The sequence below is a fragment of the Pelobates fuscus genome, chromosome 8 (assembly GCF_036172605.1).
Source record: "Pelobates fuscus isolate aPelFus1 chromosome 8, aPelFus1.pri, whole genome shotgun sequence".
Lineage (NCBI taxonomy): Eukaryota > Metazoa > Chordata > Amphibia > Anura > Pelobatidae > Pelobates > Pelobates fuscus.
In genome coordinates, this window is record NC_086324.1 from 148679605 (window position 1) to 148696987 (window position 17383).

The 17383-nt window shown below is 42.7% G+C and overlaps 1 protein-coding gene across 2 annotated transcripts in view; it reads right to left on the reverse strand.

Annotated features, from left to right (window-relative positions):
• The window catches only part of LOC134570912 (uncharacterized), a 29316-nt gene extending 18944 nt beyond the window's left edge, over nt 1-10372 (reverse strand). The window contains exons 1-3 of one of the 2 annotated variants that reach the window (XM_063428911.1): nt 10310-10372; nt 9436-9552; nt 6177-6324 (exon numbers count right to left, since the gene is read on the reverse strand). The gene's annotated coding sequence lies outside the window, so the exon portion shown is untranslated. Of the gene's footprint in view, nt 1-403; nt 420-6176; nt 6325-9435; nt 9553-10309 lie in introns of those variants that run through there. The other variant, XM_063428913.1, reaches the window with a different exon arrangement.
• Between the last annotated feature and the right edge of the window lie 7011 nt (nt 10373-17383).

Genomic DNA, 17383 nt, shown 5'->3' on the forward strand with positions numbered 1-17383 from the left:
CTTTTGCTTTTTGACATGTCTGTAGTAGACCGGGAATAATGCTATATTTTCCCCTTAACACCTCCCACACTTAATTATAATAATATAAATAACATTGTAACACTGCCACCACCAACACAACCGGATTAATTGATCAGACCAGGATTTTCCAGTGGAGATTTATAAGATCCACAGGTAAATCCCAGATGGACCAGTTAGTTTGGGCACAAAGTAACAGAAATCTCTCGTGTTTGTTACAGTTTAAAAAAGATTTGTGCAAAACAGGCACACCCTTAGTGGATTTATATCCCCTCTTAAACTTTGTTTTATCTTTTTTTTGTTTAGGTAAAACATTATTAAATACAATTAATGTATCAATATGTACACTCTTTTCCAAAATGTGCACAAAAATCCAGCTACTCACCAGTCTGGGTATGAATACTGAATGCTATGCATTGCACAGAAAGCTGTTATTTTTTTTATAAACAGTAAGCTTTGTTTCACTTTCGTTTTTCAATCAGCCGTGTGTTTGTGAGTCATACAAACAAGGAACTGAAATTTTAAGATTTACTAAACCAAAAAAATTGTGGAGACTTTACCAGTAATTTGTATATTTTAGGCAAAATAGATGGAAATTAATAAAAATTGAGTTGGACATTAGTACATCAACTACACAAACACACACTCTGCATTCACTATACACACCACATCTAATACATACAAACACTACATCCACTACACAAACACACACTACATCCACCCACACAAACACACACTCTACATCTAATATACACTTCATACATTACACAAATGTACAATCTGCATCCACTATACACACTGCATCCATTACACACACACTGCTATTCACTTTACACACTCACTCTGCATCCACTACACACATTCTACATCCACTATACACAAACCAGGGCCATCTTTAATATTGATTGGGCCCTGGACAAGCATTTGATGGGGCCCCTGACCCCCACTCCCTGACATGCAATCACGCTCTCCACTTCCCAACGCAGTAGCGGAACCATTTTCCCATGCTTGCAGAGTTGTATTTAGCACTGAGCTGTTTTTGTGTGTTTAAATGAATGGAAGCATGTTTTTGTATGGAGTATGTTTGTGTAAATGTAGGGGTATGTTTGTATGTGGTGTTGGTGTGTGAATGCAAGCATGCATCTATGTGTATCTATCTATTTTTTTAATGCTGGGGTGTGTTTATATATATTTTTGGTGTTTAACACAAAGATGTGTTTGTATGTATTGTTGACATTTCAATGCAGGACTGTGTTTGTATGTAGTGTTGAAGGTTGAATGCAGAGATGTACTTGTGTGCAGTGTTGGCAAATTGAATGATGAGTTGTATGCACATGTACACATACACTGCCACACACACACACTGTGATACACATGCACACACACACACTGAAACACATGCAGATACACAGATATAAACACTGACACTCACACTAACACACATGCAGATACAGACTGACACAGATACACACACTAACACATACAGACACACAGATACACAACCTGACACATATACAGAGACATGTATACAAACACTGACACATATGGATACTCAAACACACTGATGCATATACTGACACACATGCAGATACACAGATAAAAACACTGACTATATACAGATGCACACACAGATATACACACACACAGGTACACACACTGACAACATACAGATACACAAATACATACAATGATAACATACAGATACACACACTGACACACATACAGACATGCAGATACACAATCTGACAGACATGCAGATACACACAGACCACATAGAGAAACATAGATATACTAAATACAGATACACAGATATACACACACAGATATACATACTGACAACAGAGATACACACTGACAGATATACTGACACACTGACAGTGACACACACTGACAGACATACACACACATGATACACACACAGAAATAGTGACACACACAGACACCCTGACAGACATACTCACACACATACACACACATACTGAGACACACACAGACATACTAAGACACACACAGACATACTAACACACATGCAAAGTATATTTTTACACACTGACAGACATACTCACACAAACTGACACGCACACTGACAAACTGACATGCACAGACATACTGACACGCACAGACATACTGACACCCACAGAGACATACTGACACACACACACCCTGACAGACATACTGACACACACACAGACATACTGACACACACATACGCCCTGACAGACATACTGACACACACACAGACATACTGACACACACAGAGACATACTGACACACAGACATAGGGACACACACACACAAACACCCTGACAGACATACTGACACACACAGACATACTAAGACACACATATACATACTGACACTCACACACAGACATACATACAGAAATGGTGACACACACACACAGACACCCTGACAGACATACTCACACACATACACACATACTAAGACACCCACAGACATACTGACTCACACAAATACTGACACACACATGCAAAGTTTACATTTATAAAGCCACCCTGCAGCCCTACCTTATGGGTTCAGGAGGGTGGTTCCCTGGGGTCCAGTGGCAGGTTAAGGTAGTTGGAAGTGTGAGGCTCTGGCACTCCAGCTCCCCCCCTGACGGCCTCCTCCTCCTTCCTCCCGCGCAGCTTCACTCTATCTGGGAGGAAGTGACTCACGGCAGTCACTTCTTCCCAGCCTGCTGCAATAAAACAAGGGGGCCCGGTCGCGCTGTTAAAGGGCCACAGTGCCCGACCGGGCCCTCTAAGTGTGTGGGCTGCCGGTGCAGCCGCAGCACCGGTGGGCGCATGGGGCAACTAAAAGATTTTTTTGCAGACAACGGGGCCCACGGGGTAGCTGCTTTGGGCCCCCCAGGAGTAAGTGGGCCCGGGGCAGGTGCTCCGTTTGCCCCGCTTTAAAGACGGCTGTGACACAAACCACAATCAGTACACACACTGCATTCCTGTGGGCGGACTCGGGACGGCCCTGTGGGCAGACTCGGGTGCAGCCCTGCGGGTGGACTCAGGGCGGCCATGTGGGCGGACTTGGGGGCGGACTCGGGGGTGGACCTGTGGGCAAACTTGGGGTGCAGGCCCCGGGGGACCCAGATCTTGATCTGTGTCAGGGGCCCCAAATTTTCTGATGACAGCCCTGTCTCCCATGATGCTTTTTCAGCATTACGGCTTAAGAGCATTATAGGAGATGTAGTCCACAACATCTTGAGTTTCGAAGGTTGCTTACCCCTGTTCTAGTGATACAATTATCCAACTGCTAGCATAAAAAAAGAGATTAATCTATGACTAGTGGTTATGGTAAGGATACGCTTTGTATTGTGCATCGCTTACCCCCTTATCCCACTGATTTAATTGTGGGTTAAGGAGATCTCATTTAAAACTGAGCTAAGGCACACAGCATAGCTATGGAGATTAATCATCCAGATTTAGTGGGTTTGCACTTGATATTATGAAAACTTAATTTCCACATTATCAGAGCAGCTGGTGATGGAGCTGTGGGTGTTGGATAGAGATATTTGGGTCTCTATCCAACACAGTTTGACAAAAAAGGGAGATAGCACCAGTAGACCTATCTCAATAGTGAGCTGTAGTGGTAATGCATCTTAAGAGTTAAAGGACCACTATAGTGCCGGGAAAACAAACTCACTTTCCTAGCACTATAAAGTCTTTAGGTCATCCCACCCTCAGGCCCCCCCCTCCTGCTGGGCTGAAGGGGTTAAAACCTCTTCAGCCACTTATCTTAATCCAGCATTGGGCTCCCTCAGCACTGATTACCTCTCCTCCCCCTCCAACGTCAGCTCCCGAGTGGAGTTGAATGCGCATGCACAGCCAGAGCCGCACGCGCATTCAAACCGCCCATAGGAAAGCATTACTCAATGCTTTCCTATGGATGTTCTGTGTGCTCAATGCGATTTTCTCTGAAACTGCTATGTTTATAGCTGCAGGGTTAAAACCTGGGGGACCTAACACCCAGACCACTTCAGTGAGCTGAAGTGGTCTGGGTAACTATAGTGGTCCTTTAATTTGACCGTAACCCATCCAAGACACTTTAACGTGTCATTCCAATTTCACATACAGGACTATTTGCTCAATTGTGACAATTGTGGGGAGGGTGTTGGCATGAAGGGGTTAATGAAAACAGGTCTTGGGTTACATTATCACTAATCCTCTATCAAGGCATAAAGCAATACCGAATTAAGCCCCAAATCCCATCTACCTTACCCAAGATTCAGGGCTGGATCCAGAACCCAAACTTAGGAGGGGAATGCTGGATTTTGTGACAGATTCTAAACTGCACTCTTCCAAAATCCAAACTTAGGAGCAACCGAACCAGGAGCCAGCACCAAGCCCCTAAATATAATTTGTAGTGAAGAAAGGAAAGGCCCAAGCACTCCAAGAATATGAATAGGCAAATTTATTGCACTGAAAAATCTAGCAGCAACGTTTCGACCTCGAGAGGTTTTTTTTCAAGCTGAAAAAGACCTGTCTAGGTTGAAACGTTGCTGCTGGACATATGGGTCCAATACATTAGCCTATTCATATTCTGGGAGCGCCTGGGCCTTTCTTCACTACAGATTCTAAAAGGTGAACACAAACATTCACATTAACACAGATACACAAACTTACAAATATACTTTAAATTAACATATTTACACATTTTCAGGCATGCTATTACACCACTACTAATCCTCTGTTTTCACCCTGACAAACTTTGGAAGGAGCGCAGCAATTTTGGCTAATAATTTGGATCCTGCATTTGGTGACCCATCAGCCCTTACTTCCACTGGCTTTTTGGAGGGGACCAGTTGCCCTAGTCCCCCCACCCACCCTGAATCCACCACTTCGCAGATTTAAGTTGATCTGTTAGCACCTCCAAGACTTTATATTTGCATTTAGACCAGCCCAACCTATGGCGTGTGTGTACATAGTCTTTGTATATATAAATACAAGATCAAGCACACTCACCCATTAAACACCAACTTCAAAGCTCACACAATTGTATTTATTTATTTATTTTTAAACACCTGACAAAAATAATTTCAATTGAGTCACAATATATGATCATACATGGCCTATGAGTGACACAACCCCACACTATAATAAACTAGAGTAGGCAACAGCAACCTATGGCAATTGTGCCATGCACGGCACTCAAAGCTGCATGAGACAAATAGACTTTGTCCTATCAGGAGTCCCAGACGGACTTCAGATATCTGCTGGTGCAAACAGAGCAGTGATTGCAGGTGGTGAGGAACATTCTTCCATTTATGCATTGCGGCACTTTTTAGATCATTGTCTCCCAGCACGTGTGTTTGGATATCCACAATGGAGGAGAGTAGCCCATAGCAGCTACTGCAGCTCTTAGCCTTGACCTGTTCCTGGCCAGCACAGTCCCCATTAGAACCCAGGGAATGCACCCACACCCCTAAATATACACAGAGCTGCTCGTTATACAAATAATACAAACAGCCCACAAACAAACGCACTCACAGTCCTTACAAACAACACCACTGACAATCCGCATACACACACACAACCTCACAAGCAGCCCCACACATACAGACACCAGCAAACACACAAAGTGACATATCATGCCCTCTCTACCTTTTGTAATCTGTGTATGTATATTGTACGCTCCCCCTAATTGTACAGCGCTGGGGAATATGTTGGCGCTTTATAAATACCAGCAATAAATAAATATCATCCACATACACAACACCACAAGCAGCCCAGATACACAGCGTACATTTATAGGTATCATACACAACACCACAAACTACTTATATGAACATATACAATATAACAGCCCAGATACACAAAATACAACACTACAAAGCAACTCCAGCACACATAAATAACACAAACAGAACATGGCAACACACACTACTCAATTTAAAAATATTAGGACGGACACGGCCAAGGGACTTCAATATCTTGTTTTGGCACAGTACTATTAAAAGGTTGCCTACCCCTGCACTAGAGTAAAGAAAGATCCTAATTAAATAATATATTAATAGAAAAAGATAAAAACTAACAGTGCTTAATGTAACAAAAAAAAAACCAACAACATAAGAGACATGTAAAAACAAACAATACACAGTGTGTAACAAACTCAAAAACAAAATAAAACAACTTTCAACTTACAAAGACTTAGCAAGCCAGTTTCTCAGCAGGATTCTCCAGTAAAAATGATATCCAGGGTGAATTCAAAGAGGTGTTAAATGTATCTCACTGTACAGCAAGCTTTGTGCTCTGTCTCAAGCACTCCCTCCTCTGGTCATATGGCAGGCCCCTGTTGGGTTTACAATATCAATTAATCACAATGAACAGGTCTCTCCCAGTTTAACTTACAACGTTTGACTATTCCACAGAGACTATATGTAATTTTATCATATTATTGTTTAGCATAAGCTTCTCTTTCTGTAGACACCAAACATGAACAAGTTTATAACTTCCCACCGAGTTTTAGGGGACTCCCACCTATACTAAATGAGTATATTATATTTTTAGGCCAGGGGAACACACATGTAATATTTGAATGGCCTGATTTATAAGTGTACGTAAACACCAGTTCAGGTGTAAAAAAAATTTAAAAAATGATTGATGCTTGTATGCTTTTTAACAAGATCTGTGAGATTTACTTGTCCGATTTACATTACAGGAAAGTAGCGTAAATGTATGGGTCCAGCGTCATAATTTTCTAAGCGTAAAGTCTCTGAAAGTAGTGACGGGTATTGAGATCTCAGGCTATCGTTCCTGTAAGTTTTCTTGTAATTGTCCTATTTATAGTTAAGTCCCCCCTCTAATAATATTGTAAAGTGTTACGGAATCTGTTGGCGCTATATAAATGGCAATAATAATAATAAATAAGAAGCTACTGATTGGCTTAGCTTAGAGCATCAGCTGATCACCCTAAGCCGACCAGTGGCGTCCCTGTGCAGCAGCTCTCCCAGACTTGCATTCTGAAGAGTAAGTGATAGCGTATTTGGAGCTGGCAGAGAGAAACGGCATTGGAGAGGAGACTCTGGGGTTTGTCCCCTAAAGGGAAACCAGCGCCTGTGTAATCAATTACAATAAAGTTGTTATGGTGTCCAAACTGTTCCTCTAAGGGGTAAATCATTAATTGGAGTGCCCCAGTATTTACCCTAAGTAGGAATGTAATTTATGCCTAAATCTGGCAGGTTTATGCCTTTTGAAGTAGAAACAGTCTACACTACAATGGGTAATTAAATTCATTATCAGCTATCTCCACATAGATACACACAGTTACATGGCACTCTTGGGCCCACAGGTTTGTTTTATAACCTTTTCTATGACCTTTTGAATTGGGACATGGTAAAACCTCAGTTTTGGGCTTCACCTTCATCAATTAATATAGCTTTTTAACTCTTTAAGGACTGAAACCATGCACTGTGCACGATTCCATGCATCATAATCACTATAACCTGCTGTAGTGGTAATGGTGCCAGAAGTACCTGCAGCAATTTCCCGGTAAGGAGACAACCTATTTAGCAATGGTCTGCCACTTACTTATGTCCCATAGGGCACCGGGCCTCCAAACATTGCAGCTGAGCCACATCAGCGCTGTAGCAAGCTAGATGCAGATAGTGCTATTGATTCACTGGTTGAGAGCATACGACTGACGTTCTCAACCAATGAATGAGCCTCTGTGTATCGAACAGGGATAAGAAACCTTCAGCACTCCAGATAATGTGGGCTAAATTACCCATAATGCCCTTACAGCCTTAATGCTGGAAAAACATTAGGGGGTGTTGTTGCCAGAATTCCGGCCATATGTCAGCTCAGCTCTGCAGAATTTCGGGATCGAAAACCTGATTCTGAAACAAACAAGATAAACCAACAAGGGCACAAAAATAGGCCAATGAGTGTACTAGAAAATATACATAATATTAATCACCAAAGGCTGGTGGTGAGTAGACATTTATTTTGAGCCCTGTTTTTAACATAATATAAATATAATATTATTTTGTACATATATATATATATATAGTGGATGTAAAAAACTGATAAAATGTGTATCTTGTAATACCTTTTTTTATTGGACTAACAGAATTTTATAATGACAAGCTTTCAGGAGAACCTCCCTTTCTTAAGTCTGAAGCATTTCTGAGCAAGACGACACATAGAATTCAAAGTTGAGTTATGATACAGGGGTTAAAGTGACATGAGTGCAGATAAGACACAGGTTTGTTAGAAAATAGACAACATTCTCGCAGAGGGTCATAATCTCTATTTATATATTGTGGTACAGATTTTAGCGGTTTTAAAGGGACCAGACAACTATATATAAATTCAACATTTTTTCTACACATTGTACTAATTACAATCATGATTTTTCATGTTATTACATCCAGCCCTAAATAAAAGATTTCGCTAGGGTTTATCAGGACACTGTTTTAGACAGTTAGTTACATTTTGGTTTAGTATTATTCAGTTTTATATGATTTGGGTGGTTTCTAAACACAGGCTGGTTTTCATCAAATCAGGGGAGGCTTTAAAAAATTATTTGAAGGACCACTATAGGCACCCAGACCACTTCAGCTCAATTAAGTGGTCTGGGTGCCAGGTCCCCCAGGTTTTAACTGCTATGTTTACATTGCAGGATTAATCCAGGCTTTGGTGGCTGTCTTCCTGACAGCCGCTAGAGGCACTTCTGCGATGCTGAATGCGAAAATCGCATTGAGCACGCAGAACGTCCCTTGGAAAGCATTGAGAAATGCTTTCCTATGGGTGTTTTTAATGCGTGCGTGGTTCTGGCCGCGCATGCGCATTCAGCTCCACTCGGGAGCTGACGTCGGAGGGGGAGGAGAGGTCACCAGCGCCGAGGGAGCCCGGCGCTGGATTAAGGTAAGTGGCTGAAGGGGTTTTAACCCTTTAAGCCCAGTCGGAGGGGGGCCCTGAAGGTGGGGGGACCCTAAGGATTATATAGTCCCAGTAAAACGAGTTTGTTCTCCTGACACTATAGTGATCCTTTAATTTGGTTTCATGAATTTTGATTTGGATAACCCTGTCTGTATTACTGTGATTTGTTCAACTCTGCATTCACAAGGGTTTTTTAAAGACTCCCTGCAGCCACCCACGTTAACTGCACCATGTTAGTTAGGTTAGAATTAATTATACCAGGTAGCTTTTTTTATTTTACACTTCTTTAGTTTAGTGGGTTCTGTTTTTTTAAATTATAATTAGCTTGACTTCATAAGTCTACTCTTTCGCCCTATCTTTCTCCCTCTAAAACGTCAGTTTCCTTTTTGTTACAAAAATACAATAGTCCCGAAAATAACTGTAGTTTTTTGGGGGGACTATACATTTTCCTCTGTCCACCCCCCTTATCTCACTCCCTTTGCTTTAAAAACTAAAAGTAATTTAAATAAGGGTTTCTTACCAGCTTCTTATCTAGAGTCAGGACCCCTCCGCTGCACCCCACCTCCCCCTTCAGCCTTCGATGTCATCAACATGCCTGTTGACATCTTCTGCAATATTCTCCAATCCACTGCTTCTGCTTTTTAGAGATAAGCAATGAATTGAAAGTGAGTGGTGTCTGGCCACCCTCCCTTAAACAGCAGCATTTGATCAAGGACAAAGTTTCACTCAGTTCTGTAGGAGGTAGACACCAGCTAGATGAGTATGTAACCCTGCAATGTAAAAGCTGCAATTTATACAAATCTGTAATGTTTTACATTGCAGGGTTAAAATGACAGGACCAATGCACCCAGACCATTTCATTTGTGAAGTGGTCTGGGTGACATTACTGGCCCTTTACGTTACATCATGCCTTAGCACTCTGTATCTTGTAATTGAACTGTTAGCTTCCTTCAGTAGAAAATTGATATTAAAAAAACAAACAAAAAACAAACAACATTTAAAGGAACCCTATAGGGGTCATAAACACAAACATGTATTCCTGACCCTAAACTGTTAAAATTACTATTTAGGTGGCCTGTTTTTATGAATTAAACTGTTAACACAATTTCTTTGCTCGCCCTCCCCTCCACCCCACCCCACCCCACCAAATACCTTCTTCAGTTCCTCTCCTCCAACTGTGTCATCTAAAAAAAAACCAAAAAAACATTTTATTGTAAACTCTTCTATTCATGAAATACATTTTATCCTTCACTTCAATGCAGGTTCGATTGAGCAAGGATCTGAGCACCTTCTTATACTGTACATCTAGTTTGTCTTGTTACAAGTGCTTGTTTGTTACACAACCTATTGTACAGCGCTGTGGAATAATGTGAGAATACACTGAGAATACTCACTTTGGCTTCTGTTTTGGGAGACCCGGAGACCCCGTTCCTCTCTGCGGTTGGAATATTCAGGTAGGTACACAGCAGCTTGCACAGCTTCGTACCCTCTCACAGGTGCAGAGGAAACCGCTTGCATTCACAGCAATATAAGGACGGAAGGATACGAAGTATGCTAACTTTTTTTTTTTTTTTTTTAAAGTAGCAAATTAAAAAAGTTGCATGTTATCATTAGCTGTGTGAGGGTATGGCCAGAATGATGTTCTCATCCAAAAATCACACTCTTATCATATTGACCTTCAGTTTTTTTTGTGAAGCTATTTCCTACTCCCCAAAATTCCAATCACAGAGCTGTGTGTACATAAAATAAAATTAAATTTAAAAAAAAGCAGATATCGCTAAATCCCACTGTATGTGTTTGGCACAATATATTGATGCAGTTAATTACGCTGACTATTTTTTTCTTTCGGTCTCTCTCTTTTATTTCCCCCAACTACTAATTAGTAATAATTATATTTTCTCCATAAGCTCATCCTTTCTGCTTCTGCCTTTTATCCTTCACTATTTCCCTTTTTCCAAACCAGCTATTTTTACCTCAGTTTTGCCATTCGGAATTAAAGAGACACAGCTCAACAAAGTGATCTGGGAGCCACGTTCTTGTCGTTTTAACCCTGCAAGTGGGAATGTTTAAATAATTCAAAGGTTGCAAACCTGAGGGGGAGTTAGTGAGAGGTTGTCCCCCCCAAAAAATCTTAAACCTAAAAATGTTGTCATATTATCTTTGTGAATTATCCCCACATCTTACACAACCACCACAATTACAGGACAGTTTAATAAGCAGTTTTGTCAGTCTTTTCTGTTGACACTAAGTTACACCAAAATGTTTGACTGCTGACCCATATCCAACCCACCGTTTCCCCCCAATAACACGCTGGACACCATTTTTTTTTTAATTTGTGTTTTTATTAGAGTTTGGATACTCATAATACAACTTTGCCGTGATATTAAAGGACCACTCTAGTGCCAGGAAAACATACTCGTTTTCCTGGCACTTGAGTGCCCTGAGGGTGCCCCCACCCTCAGGGACCCACTCCCGCCGGGCTCTGGGGGGAGGAAGGGGTTAAACTTACCTCTTTCTCCAGCGCCGGGCGGGGAGCTTTCCTCCTCCTCTCCTTCTTCCTTGCGACGTCATCGGCTGAATGCGCATGCGCGGCAGGAGCCGCGCTCGCATTCAGCCGGTCGCATAGGAAAGCATTTACAATGCTTTCCTATGGACGCTTGCGTGCTGTCACTGTGATTTTCACAGTGAGAATCACGCAAGCGCCTCTAGCGGCTGTCAGTGAGACAGCCACTAGAGGTTTAGGAGGCTGGATTAACCCTCAGTATAAACATAGCAGTTTCTCTGAAACTGCTATGTTTATTAAAAAAAGGGTTAATCCTAGAGGGACCTGGCACCCAGACCACCTCAATAAGCTGAAGTGGTCCGGGTGCCTAGAGTGGTCCTTTAAAGTAGTCACGTGGTTATAACAATTTCTCAGAATACAACTTTGCCGTAGTATGAAAGTGCTAACAAGGCTATATCAATGATAATCATCTGGTTATAACAATAGTAATTTTATAACATGACAGGAGGCTTCGTATTTGCTTAAGTCTCTCTTTACTAGAACTCCACAGCAGCACAGAAAAAACAACCAATCAGAAATAAGTTAGGTACTATAAAACTCCCCTCCCCATGCATCATTCCCTCTTTCTTTGCTGCTCTGCAGTCAGTAAGGCCCATTGTAGACATTAGGCGGTGGATGTAGGTTACTAAGGACTCTCCCTCCACGCTTTCAGGTATTCCTCGGAGGCGTATGTTCCGCCTTCTATGTCAAGCTTCCATAGTGGTGATAGTCCGAGTAAGTTTCTGGACTTGTGAGGAGAGATTCGGCATTGAGTCTTGGGAACGCTGTATCAGATGCTCACTTGCACTTTCCCGTGTTTCCATTTCTGTGAGCCTCTGTTGGAGGTCCCCCACCTCCTTCTGTGTACTTAGTATGTCAGCTCTCCACACCTCTCTCATTTCTGTTAAGATGTCTCTTATGTCCTTTTTTGTTACAGGGGATGACTCTGCCTCTGATTCTGAGTCAGGACGCTGGGCTTCAGCCTCTGCTGGAGGTGAGGTAAGACTTTCCCTGTCATCCTGGGATTCTCCTGAGTCCTCCTCCTCACTGCTAACTGCGGGCGCCATCTTGGTGGCAGCCTGTGGAGTAGGCTTGGCAAACGAGAGCCGAATATCGGTCAGTTTGGGTGTCTCTGGGTGGCGACCTTTTTTATTTTTGCGCCCCATCGGTGTCTCTGTGTGGGAGGCGTATATGTGGCCGTGTATGGGAGCCGTTTGTTGGGTAATTTTCTTACTTTATCGTGCGCTGATACGGAGCTCCACACACACACGTCTTGTTCGCTTGGCAGTCGGCCACGCCCCCCCCGCTGGACACCTTTTTAAGTAGATAAGGGCAACGGCAAAAGCTTTATTTAACCATAACATAATGTTTTTAAACCCTGTAAGCTCTTGGGTGAGAGCCCAACGGACAGTTCTCCACCTTACACTCCAAGAGCCCAACACAGTCGTTACTAGCCATCAGCCATGTGCCGACTGTAGTCTCCCCAAGGTGACACTGCGTCATATTCCTTCCTTCGAATGCGCTATCCAGGGAAAACCGCCAGCTGTGACAACAGAGAAAAAAAAAAAAAAGAGACCACACAAACACATCAAACTTCCAGGGAGGGAGGAAGGTATCCCCACTGATCCTGCTGTCTGGTAGGTCCCCACCCCTCTGCTCCATTTAAAACGCCTCCATTTTCTGCAACATTGTTGCAACTTTAACACCAGCCCGCAATCCATGGGCAGCAGTCATGCTCCCCTTTCCCCATTTGTCCAGTGGGAAACTATTTACTGGTCGACATAAGCAAAGTAAAAATGTTCATTCATCTGTAGCACCATCAGCAAGTCATTAATTGATGTATGCAACAAAAATGCCCTTTTTCTGGCATAAATGTCATGCCTAGTGGGAGCAAGTGAAAGTTCCCACTAGACTAGCTCCATTATGTCTCAGAGGGGAACAGGATGTTGTGCTACACAAAATATGTGCTTACAAAGGATAAATGTTTATGCTAAAAATGGAAATAACGGAAATAGCTGGTCTTGCAAAAACCACATATGCCTCGTGGTCAAGCACGTCTTATTATGCATGATACTTTTCTCGGAAGCATCAGGTCAACGTTAGTTTGCGAATGCGTCTGTTGTTTCAAAAGCAGAAGTTATAAATAAAAAATAACCTGTGGTTTGTCTGGTTTTTAGCTCTTGTGTAAATCTTTAGAAAGAGAATATAATATCAGAATTTATAGATGAGATTCATTAACTCTTTCTATCCCTTCACTCACAGATTGAAAAATAAAAGTCAGCCATGACCGTCAACTGTTCACCCATCAGCTGTAGCTATAATAATACAATAGGATCTGACTACCGGTCAAATACACCGACCAAGTTGGCTAGGCTGTCAGCAGGCTGTGGTGTGGTAGGCTGAAATGGAGAGAGCTGTGGGACTGAGAGAACATCTGTTTATGGAGCTAGATTAAAATCATAATTAACTGGTGTAATTAAAAATAAACAATAAGAAAAGAGAACTTAACAACACAAATGGACATGTAATGTAAGCAAGGTAGAGTGGTATTGTTCATCACAGTGGTAAGTTGCTGGATCTCGAAGTCGTTGCTCTGGGCATGAACAGGGTTATTCAGTCGACAGACCAAGACGGGCGTTGTGCTGCTGAGAAGGATCTGGCTGGTATCCCTAGTTTCTCCTCTACCCAGGTGTAGTAACCCATTATTGTGGGTGGGCTGTATTACTGTTGGTGCTTCGTGGGTAGGCTGCTGGTCTAACCAGGGCACTGACCGGCAGGAGGTCAGATACCCTGTTAGTCTGTCTGGAAAAGGGGAGAGATGTGACAAGACCAATCTCGCCACATTACATTGGAGAAGCCTGGTTGCTTGCCTGCTGCCTTTTGACTATGGACCGGCATTTAAATACTTTATTTTCCTATGCAGAAAGTTCTATTCATGTATTTCTGCTCTGGCGTTCAGTAGATTCTAGGATTTACTGAATTAACTCATTTAACCCAGATAGCTATGCCATGGAGCCTATTCATGTAATAAAAGACTTTGGCTCCATGGCAATTGAACTGTATGTGTGTGGTCTGAGAGCCATTCAGTAATAATGTGCGCTCAGACCTAAGCTATCTGGGGATATGTTGCATGTCTGTATTTTATGTAATAAATGTAACCTTGTGTATTTTATTGTATTTTACTGTCTTTTTAATGCCATGTGCTTAATGGAGTTTTGCCTCTGTCCTTGGAGATAATTGGATTACTTCCCAATTATCTCCAGGATAGCAGACTCTGTGGAACTGGTTTTGGGCAGAAAAGCCATGCTTCCTTTGGTCACAAAGGACTTCGATCTGTCTTTTGAACAAATGGACCAATGTGGATGATTTTGACATATGTTCGTATTTGGAGTATGCTGATTCTGAAAATGTATGTGAATGTGATGCATACTTTTAAAGTTATGAATAATGTGGAAAAACTGTATTTCTCTGCTTGTGATAATTACATTACCCATTGTGTAAGGTATCACAGGCAGAGGGGAGGATTTTGTGTGGGAGTGTCTGAGTGTATTGTAAGTGTTTATTGGTTGTTTTCCAAAACCCTGTGGGTGGTACTAATGTGTATATAAGAACAATAAACCCACAGCTCTGTCTGTTCACTGCTTGACCCTGAACACGGAGCTTTGTCTCGTTCTTGGGGGGGATTTATTGTATGCTGTTCCAGTTTGACTGCTAGGAGTGTAAACCTATTCGTATGGTTTTTCCTATTCGGCTGTTTACAGCATTCGTATGTTTGAGAGCATTCACATGCTTCTCTGGTTTGGTGTATTGGTGTCTACAGTAGCTGTGCCTGTGTCTCTGGAAGGGGAAGATCTACTAAACGGCGGTTTAACCCTTTTATGCCTGGGGGTGTCGTTACAGGGTCTTGCCATCTTTTTCAACCAGGAGCTGATGCATGCCCAATTTATAAGGTACCTGGTAGTTTCATAAATGCTGGGTAAGCGGTCGAGGGACTGCCTCCAGAGGATAGTGTGGCGGGACATATACCGATAGAAGGTGAGTGTTCTGCCTTCAAAGGTCGTAGTAGGGGTTTTCCTAGTAGCCCCCATGACAATTCAGTACAGAGCCAAAACTATAAAAATTGTGCCAGTATCAAAATATTTCTAAACTTAACTACATGTGGCTGTGCATTACTATATGTGTATGTGGGTTCATGTGCATGTATGTGTGTATGTATATCTATGTACATGCCTCACCCTTCTGTCAGTCCCTACATTGGCTTCCTATAAAATGTAGTGCTCAATTTAAAATTCTGGTTCTTGCTTTCAAATCTCTACATAATGCTGCTCCCACCTATCTATTTTCCCTTATACACAAGTATGTCCCGTCTAGGCCCTTACGATCTGCTGAAGACTTACGTCTATCTTCTGTCCGTACTCCCACCTCTGATGCTCGCCTTCAGGATTTCTCGAGGGCTGCACCGTTCCTGTGGAACTTGCTTCCCTCCTCCGTTAGATGCTCACCAGTCTCTACTCCTTCTTCATAAAAGCGTATCAATTAAACTGTTAATAGCTCCTGACTGATTTCTCTTCTGCAACTGTCACTAGTCATTTTACCCCACTCCCTCTAGCATGTAAGCTCATTGAGCAGGGCCCTCAACCCCTTTGTTCCTGTGTGTCCAACTTGTCTGATTACAACTACATGTCTGTTCGTCCACCCATTGTAAAGCGCTGCGGAATTTGATGGCGCTATAAAAATGTAATAATAATAATAATAATAATATGTATGCGTGTATATATGTGTATGTACATGTGTATGTGAAGATGTGTATGTTTACATAGGTATATTTGAGTCAAAGTATATGTGGGCACATTTGTACATATGTAAGTATTTGTATTGCTGCTTGTGTGTGGATGCATGTATATGTGTGCATGTACATATAATTGTGCATTTGATTTTATTTATATGTATGTATGTATGTATATGTATATTATGTACATGTATATGTATATATACATATTGGAAGGCAGGGCCTGAAGTTGTGGGAGGGGCTATGACCCTTTAAAAGGGACTTCCCCTCCTACCTAACTTACCTACTGGTCCAGTCGACTTTTGGTATCCAGACTCAGACAGAGCTGCTGGTGATCATACTGCAGAACAGCGCGTGGTGCAGCATTACTTTGTTTAAGAGAACTATTTCCGCTCCGTACGCAGGCCGTAGGCCAGCAATCGCTGGACAAACAGAGTATCCTGCGCTAAACAGTGAGTACAGATGGGTACACCAGTACACCGTCTGTGTCTCACGTAGGAAGCATGTGTTGCTTATGACCCACCGAGGCCTGTTTATTGGACATCACTCCCCCTCTCCCCGCTCACGATCACCGGGGAATCAGTGGGTTACATATTCAGCTTCACCGGCTCCCAACCCCCAACTGACCTACACAGAGTTCCCATACGGGCCGGCTCCCAACCCTCCACCCCCCCTACAGCAAGAGGGGCACAGGGGCTTTAAACACAGATTCGCTGACTCCCCACTCCCCTTACAGTAAGGGCACAGAGGCCCATAACACCGGGCCCCTTACCCTAATAGGAGGGACACACAGGGCTTTCACGCCGGCTTTTCAGGCTCCCAAACCCCCTCCCCTAATATTAGGGACCAGAAGACCGTCACGCCAGCATCACTGGCTCCCAACTCCCTTCCCTAACAGTAGGGACACGGAGGTCCTTCCAAACCACCCCCCACTGTGAGTGTGTATGTGAGTGTCAGTGTGTATCTGTGAGTGTCAGTGTGCATTTGGGTGTGTCGGTGTGTATCTGTGAGTATGTGTGCATCTGGGTGTGTCAGTGTGTCTGTGAGTGTCAGTGTGTATCTGTGAGTATGTTTGTGTGTTAGTGTGTATCTGTGTGTACCACTGCACTCAGGTTCCACTTTTCACTCTGGCCCACA